Consider the following 8,570-nt stretch of genomic DNA (forward strand, 5'->3'; position numbering starts at 1 on the left):
AAAATAATAACAATTTTCCCTTGAAATATTTAAAGCTTTTAAGATTCCAAGATGGTAAGAAAAATTGTTACCCAAGTTAATGTTAATTCTAGCTTTAGATATGTCAGATTTGTGATAGATTTTGTGTAGATCTCTTGTTTATATCTACATTCCATGAATTTAATTTTAAAAGGATGACTTGAACACTGTGCTTATTTTATAAAGCTCTAAAAGAGAGTTTAAACAGATATCTTCCCCCTCAAATAAATGTTTCTGTTAACAAGTAGAGGCATTAGAAATGTTTTTACTTTTTTCTCCCTCCCAAATAGAGCCTTTCTTGCAGTAACTACAAGGGGAAAAGCTCTGAAAAGAGTGTCAAGAGACTGACTCTCAGTCTTGGCATTATCTTGGCATGGCCTTGGACAAGGTGCTATACCTTCTCTGAGCTTCAGTTTTCTTATCTATAAAATTGAATACGTTGACTTTTTATTTTTAAGTTTGCAAATTTTTCTGATGCTTACCTTAATATTAAGGACAGAATAGACAATAATTATAAATTGACCAAAAATTTTACATTATGTATATTTTTTCAGTCACCTTAAAGCATTAGGATGTGGTTACTCTTTACTTACAATCTTCATGTACTCTTAACCTAAAGTTTGTTGACTTGAAACATTCAGCAATGTCAATCTATTCCTCCAGACCCTCCAGCTCAGTCTGAATCTTAATTTGAAGAGGTTGACATCGGACTACTCTTCCACCTTTTCATCTCGTCTCTTCTTTGCTTTCCCTTTGGTTTGTAATTTGTCCACTAGGTCCTGAAGCCTAAGAATTTTCTTATGGTCTTCTCGGTGAGTTCCTGAACCACGTTTTCCATCTCACCCTGGATCTGAGTTTTCTTCTTGGTGTTGATCAGGCGAGTGTTCTGCATGTACAGAAATTATACTTGTTCACTAGCATCCATAAATTCTTGCTTACCTGCCTTTTAACTTCTCTCACTTTGTTCTAGAGAATCTCTTAACTCTTTAGTCTCAGCCTGCATCAAGCTAACTCCTCTCAACCACAACTAACTATTCCTTAAGACCCTCTTAGCCTCTAATGTTGTCATCCAGATGCAGTTGGGTATTTCAAGACACCTTGCATGTTTCTCATCTTCCTTAGGGCCTCTTCATCTTGGCAGTTGGCATGGTTCATCTGGATTTCCATTTCATTCAGAACTCCCCCAATCTTCTTTATCCTAAGGGCATCACCTACTTCTGCTCACAGCATTCAGTGTGCATGCACTGCATTGACTCCACAATGGTTCCTCTTTTAGCTGAGCAATTTTTCTCAGCAATTTTCCTGTCAATTTCAGATTTTACCTGGATGCACAGGATTTTGACACCTTCATGCTGAAGTGATGTGTCTGCTTCCTCCAGAGCAGACTGCAGTTCTCCTTTTTTCTTGTTCAATCTGTTTTATTTTCTCATGAATCTACTTCCCTCCTGCTGCGATCTGCTCAATTAAGTCAGAAATATCCTGCTCCCAGTTCTTGTTCTCTTCCCTTCAGGGTTTCCATCTGATCCAAGGATTCCTCATAAGCATTTTTCATCATGACTCCTGGGTAGCTTCAAGCTCAGTCTGAGTTTTCTGATATGTTAACATTCTGACAACACCTTATCAAAATTCTTTTTTCTTTTTTTAATTAAGAATAATATAGGCAGAAATATCTGAGCATGCAAAAAATCTCATATGTACCTTGACAGGGTGGTGTAACTTGGGAAAATAGGATAAAATAAATCACACAGCATTCTTTCTTTAAGAGTGCTCAATGAAATTGGGATAACATAAGAGATTGCAGTTCCAGTAGTACCTGAACTTGGAATGACATGGCAGCAATTTTGATGACACTGAAGATAAAGGATATATAGAAAACTTTCCAATTCCTAAAGGCTTTATCGGAAATTAGCTGCCTTTTACAGGTTTTACCTACTACAGAGAAAATTTGTTGTTAAGTGACTCTTCATCCTGTAGGGAAAATAGTTCTATACAATCAAGAAAAAATTGAGCAATCTGTACAGATTCAAAACAATACAGAATTATTAGAAAAACATCTCAATGGTGAGATATTAGCCAAAGAGGACCTGGACTAGAAGTGCAAATTGGTCAACACTCAACCAGATAAGATATAATAAATGAACTAGAAGAATGCAATCTGTACAGATTCAAAACAATACAGAGTTATTAGAAAAACATCTCAATGGTGAGATATTAGCCAATGGACTAGAAGTGCAAACTGGTCAACACTCAACCAAATAAGATATAATAAATGAAATAGAAGAAAAGGTTACCTCAAAAAAGAACGTAGAATCTACCTTAAGACAATTAGAAAAGGCTATCCTTCTACAACACAAAAAGACAGAATCCTAGTGGAACATGAAGCAGAAAAAAAATGGAATCTAGAAAATGATGTTAATGACTTGAAAGATCAGCTTGAAGTTTAAAAAAAAAAACTGAAACTTTCAGATATCTAATGAAAAAGCCATTTCAGTTTCAGAAGCAAATAGATGAAACTGATGCTTTGCTGTGAACTGAAATTGATAGTATAGCCTGGTTACAGAAAAACCAGACAGAATGTTCAAAACAAATTTAGCAGCTGGAATCTAATAGGGAGCTACAAGACAAAAATTGCATGTTAGAGAAAGTTAAACTGAAACTCGAAAAAGGACTTCATCAATATTCATGAAGTCAGCTCTAGAATCTGAAAGGACAGATCGAACCCATGGATCTGAGATGATAAATGATTTATAAGGTAGAATATTTGGTTTGGAAGAAGTTATTAAAAATGGTAAAGTTTCATTATTAAAAATGGAGTCAGAGAAGAGAGCTATAAGAGATATTTACAGATTTAGAAAAGGAAAAAAGTAACTTAGAAATAGACATGACATACAAACTGAAAGTTATACAGCAAAGCTTGGGACAGGAAAAAGCAGAACATAAAACCTCAAAAGTCTGGTTAGTAGATAAGAATAAGATTTATGAATATATTGAGGAGGCCAAGTTAGAAGCAATGAACGAAAGAAATAGAAAAACTCTTGAAGGAATTTTAAAGTAAAAGATGAGTATGGATTAACACAAGAGTTTCCAGAAAAAGATGTGGCAATGGCATCTCTTGAAGAGGCTAATAGGACATTAACTAGTGATGTAACTAGTCCCATAAATGAGAAAGAATAACAATAATAAAGCAAAAAAGTCCAAGAACAAATGTCAAGGTTTAAAGATGAAGAAACAAATATATCAGTTATTAAATCACAATTTTGGAAACAGCTTTTAACCGAAAGAATCCTAAGAACTTGGCATTATTGGATATTATGAATCAAAAAGAAATCAGAAAGAAATTCCAAAGTATTGTGCTGACAGATAGGAGGAATGAGAAAGAGAACAGAAAGCAACATATAGAACTTAAATTGGAATGTTAAAAGTTAACAGATAATCAAATATCAAAAAGAATTGAATAAAATGCATCCAAATAACTAAAGAAAGCCAAATTTGAATTGAACTGCAAATGATCCTAGACAGTAAAGACAGTGATATTGAACAGTTTTGATTGCAGCTCCACACCTTATACATTGGTCTGGATAGTTCCAGTATAGGCAGTGGGCCAGAGGAAGCTGAGGCAGAATCAAACTTAGAAGGATGACTTTCATTGCCTGGATAAAACAATACTAAGAAGTGTGGATGGGTTACAAAGTATGTGATTATAAGCAGTCTGAAGATTCTTTTCTATGACAATAAACAAGATAAAGAATAGTCTAATCCTCACATGATGTTAGACATCGACAAGTTGTTCCATGTCCAGTCAGTCACAGACAGATGTTTATAGAGCTGATTTCAAAGTGGATATTTGATCCTGTATGCTAATCACGGCGAAAGCAAAAAAGAACAAGAATTTCCCATGAAACCACTTGGGGAGAAGTCAAACTGCATTTGCCACAAAAGACAAAAATTTATTTCTATACTTTATCATTTTCTAGCTAATTGTGAGGCCTGTATGAAGCCATTTTGGCACATGTTTAAACCTCCACCTGTTCTTGAATGCTGCTGTTATCATATCAAATACCATAAAGACCACATGGACAGAAAGGGAGGCTATAGTCCCCCTACAAAGTATATTATGGCACTTAATCAGCAAAGAATCTACTATTATTAATTCATTCTCCTGAAGACCAACAGAAGCGGGCAAGTTGCTTGGTAAAAAAAGATTTCTAAAAAGCCCATAAAAAGACTATTTCCATGATCATCTCCTAGAACATCTATAAAGGTAAAGCCCAATCAATCTATAAGATGACCAAGTTGATAGCTTTCTCCAAGCAAACCAAGTTAACTGTCTTCTGTAAATTCAGTCATCTGTGGGAATCATTTTCTTGCTGTTATGAAATGCAATAGTCCCGAATTTATTAATTGAATGAAAGAAACTATATAAAGTCCCAACTCGGTGTTTTTTTTTTTATTTATTCTAACTTGTGAAGTTTTGTAGAATAGTAATCTCTTCAGTCTGATGCTCTTTTGTGTTCTTTTATGTTCTCTTTCTTCCAAATAATAACAAATGAAAGTGGTTTTCTTCATCAAAAAATACTTCCTTCACTTGTTTGCTGATGCCTATAAGAAGTCACCTAATAAAGACCCAAAGAGTCAATCACTCCTTTGCTTTGGTGACTGTTTGTGTAAAAGATTTGTCATTGATTTGAATGGAGAACAGCCTCCCAAGTTTTGTTTTATTGCAAAAGCTGAGCAAAAAGGGTTAGTGACACATTATTTTTTAGTAAGAGATGTGGAATATGCAGGTCTTTTGGAGCATGTGAAAGAAGTACAAAGCTTAGAAAAGGCAGAACTGCCTATACTAAAATTATTGTGCAAACAGTATAGGTTGGATCTTTGTAAAAAGGCAATTTGGAAAAAGCATTGGATTGGGAGACAGATGATCTAAGTTCAAGTACTAGCCAATTACTATTATGTGACCTTGAGTAAGTGAAGTTACACCACTTGGCCTTGATTCCTCATCAGTACAATGAAATATTTGAATAGGATGATTTCTGCGGCATTCTAGACTCTGTGTACTTGGTATGCTGCTATTTAAATGATGTCCGTAATTCTAGCTTTGCTGTTGTAAAGTTGTGGATTGTTTTTTTTGTTTGTTTGTTTTTCTGTGTCTGACTCTTACTGTCCCTGTTTGGGGTTTTCTTGGCAAAAATACTGGAGTAGTTTGCCATTTCCTTTTCCAGCTCATTTTATAGATGAGGAAACTAAGGCAAACAGGTGATTTGCCAAGGGTCACACAGTGTGTCAGAGCCTGGATTTGAACTCAGGAAGATAAGCTAGAATGCTTCACTCCAAGGCAAATAGTTTTATTAACTTGGTGAAAGTGGTGATTATGATTAACTATAAGACCCAAAAGAAATCGTGCTTTATATATAAGCCAGAATGTTCTATATGCACAGATATTTTTCTAAAGGTGCTTACTGAGCCAAATTTTTGAAAGAATTTGCTTTTTGATTTTTAACATGCTTTTAAAGGAGAATGAAGCTTGAAAAGAAATGGAAGTGTGTGATTAAAATTTGGTTTTGAAACTTTATTTTATACCTTGATAATGACGTGGCAGAAGGAAGCCAAGTGTAAATGGAAAGAGGACTAGAGTAGCAGTCAGAGAATCTTAGAATATGAGTTGAGATGAGCATTTCATAATGGGAATGGAGTCCAACTGTCTTATCTGGTGGTGTAATTTTTTCTTGCAAGTGGCCATCTAGCCTCTCCTTGAGCAGCTTTGGTGAATTCTGCCTCCTGCTAACTTTCTTTATTGGTGTTCTGTGGGGCCAAGCAAAATAATAAGCCTGCTTCTTTTACTTGACAGCCTTATAAATATTTGAAGATAGCCAACATGTCTGCCTTCTTTTCTCCCATCTAATCATACCTAATTCTTTTCATTGATGATCTTCTTAAGGAATAGTTTTTGAGTCCCTTCATCATACTGGTCACTTTCCTTCATCCTCAGTCAGTGTCAGCAGACTTTCCTAAAATGTATCCAGAAGTAGAATTGTCTGATTTGGGCAGAGAACAGCAGAATGATCATCTTCCTAATTTTTGATGCCATTCTAACCAAGCCTAACATAATATTAAAACTTTGCACAGATGTAGAATACTTGGTACTCATTTACTTTGAAGATAACTATAAACTTTGAGTTCATTGAAGGCATTTAGAAGCCATAGAAATGACCCCAAGAGATTCATCTGAATCTTGAATTGAACCCAAGGGGGATGTCTAGGCACAATGAGGAGGAGAAAATTGGCATCATGAAGAGGTAGTAAGAGAACCTTCCTGGAGGCCCCTCTATTACAGAGTGCTACTTATTAGATCTCTTGGTAAACAGCAAATAGAATATAATGTATAATAATATAGGTGACTAAACCTGAGGGCACAAGATATTAGTCATCTTTTTACCCAGATCTAGGGGGAAAAAAAGATTGAGAAGGAGCAGGTCCAGCAACACTACAGAAGGTCAGTACACTGTACTAAGCAAGAATTTGTCCTAATGACAGTGTCATTACTTATGTATACAACAGAAATATGCAAAAGAACATTTTTTAAAGTTCAAAAGGATATGAGAAAAAACTAGTTAATTCCAAAAATAAATTTAGTATACTACTAAAAAAAACAACATATAACAATTCAGTTTTATACACAATCTCCTTTTTGCTTCTTTTTTTATGTTGGCCCCCAAAACGAGGCAACTTGACTCCTAAGAAAGGTATGGCTTACTCTCTCCTATCTTTCCAGAGATACCTTTTTTTATTATGAACTTAATCATCAACACACACACACACACACACAAAAAGATTGTGTATGAAACTATGAACTCTTGTTATGTACAGTTTGTCTTTTTTAGTGTACACTAAATTTAATTTTAGCAATTAACTAGTTTATTATTATATTCTTTTGGACTTAAAAATGTTCTTTTGTGTATTTTTGTTGTATTGATGTTCCTTTTTTTTTTTTTTAAATTTGTGTCACTTGGCACTGACTCTTTTGACCCAGATGGAGTGATCACTGTACATATAAGTCAAGCCCAGGAAATCAAAACACTGGCCATTTCTGAAAATACGTTTTATTCTTTACCACTAGTCTACCACAACTCAGCCAAGTAGCCTAGGGAAAGTCTAATAATTATTCCTCTGGAATTAGTCATGACATTGATTTTGAAGTCTTTCCGTTATTTTTCTTTACATTATCATTGTCATTAATTTAAATTGTCCAGCTTCTGCTTATTTTTTTCCATATCAGTTCATTTGAGTGTTTCCAAGTTTCTCTGATATCTTATTTAACATTTCTTATGTCACAGTAATAATAGTCCATTATATTCATATGATATGTTCAGCTGTTCTCCAGTCAATGAGCACTCACTGTTACCTGTCCTTTTACTACCATGAAATAATAGTGCTGCTATAAACAATTTTGTTTATATGGATCCTTTCCCACTAGCTTTGATATTCTTGGGTATTTGCATAGTATTGACATTGCTGTGTCAAAGCTTAGATGTAGTTTAGTGACTTTTTGGATATAATGCAAAATGGTCTTTAAGAGTGATTAGACCAGTTAACAATGCTTTTCCTTTCACAGCACCTCCAATATTTTATTTTTCTTTTTTGTTCTTTTAATTTGCACTTTTCTTATTAGTGATTTGCCATTCTTTCATATGATTAGATATTTTTCTTATGAAAACTTCCAATTCATTTCCACTGCAGAATGGTTCTTGTTCTTACGTATTCATATTAATTCTCTATGTGTGTTGAATATCATACCTTTTTAAAGTATTCTATACTTTATTGACATTGATAATAAAGTGAAAAATACCCTCTTAGGAGGTGGATAATGTTTGGAAGAACAATTGTAAATATTATGTGCAAGTAATTGGATTTACAACAGCCACTGGACATTTAAGTCTGATAAATTCTTATGGAATTCCAAAATTTTGTTGTGTGGTTTGTTTTGTTTTTTTTTTAACCAGTTTTACTATAAATCTAGAAGCAAATTTTTTTGCCCAAGATTTTGTTGGGCAGCTCATCTTTTAGCGCCTCCATGGCTATAGTTATTGCTTGCATCATTTCTTTCACAACTTTAGTATTAAATTCTTTTGTGGCTCATAGCTGATGCTATCTAACTGAAGTGAGCTCCTTTGAAAATATGATATGTTCTTCCATTTCTTACTGAAAAATGTTGGCTCTTTAAAGGTTTTCTAGCAGTCTTTCTTTTTTCTGATTTCCCTCAGAAAACTGATGTGACAATGGTTCTTATGTCCACTTCCTAGCATAAAATGTATTGCTTGGAAAAGCTCAGAAATAGACATCCCAATTCTCTTAGAATCCAACATTCATGCATCATTTAAACTTTGAGGGACTTCTTTCACTGACATTAAAGCGATTCCTGTCTCATTAATTTCAGTTATTTGCTGTAAAGATGTTCTCTTAATTCTGACTGCATGGGCAGCTTTGTAGAGAAACAGGCCTGGAGTCAGATGGACTTGGGCTGAAATCTGGCCTCAAGACACTTCCTGGCTCTG

The 8,570-nt window shown here is 34.4% G+C and overlaps 1 pseudogene; it reads left to right on the forward strand.

Annotated features, from left to right (window-relative positions):
• The first annotated feature begins 1,164 nt into the window (after positions 1-1,164).
• On the forward strand, positions 1,165-3,866 carry LOC123252441 (annotated as a pseudogene).
• The last annotated feature ends 4,704 nt before the right edge of the window (positions 3,867-8,570 follow it).

Source organism: Gracilinanus agilis, chromosome 1, assembly GCF_016433145.1.
Source record: "Gracilinanus agilis isolate LMUSP501 chromosome 1, AgileGrace, whole genome shotgun sequence".
Lineage (NCBI taxonomy): Eukaryota > Metazoa > Chordata > Mammalia > Didelphimorphia > Didelphidae > Gracilinanus > Gracilinanus agilis.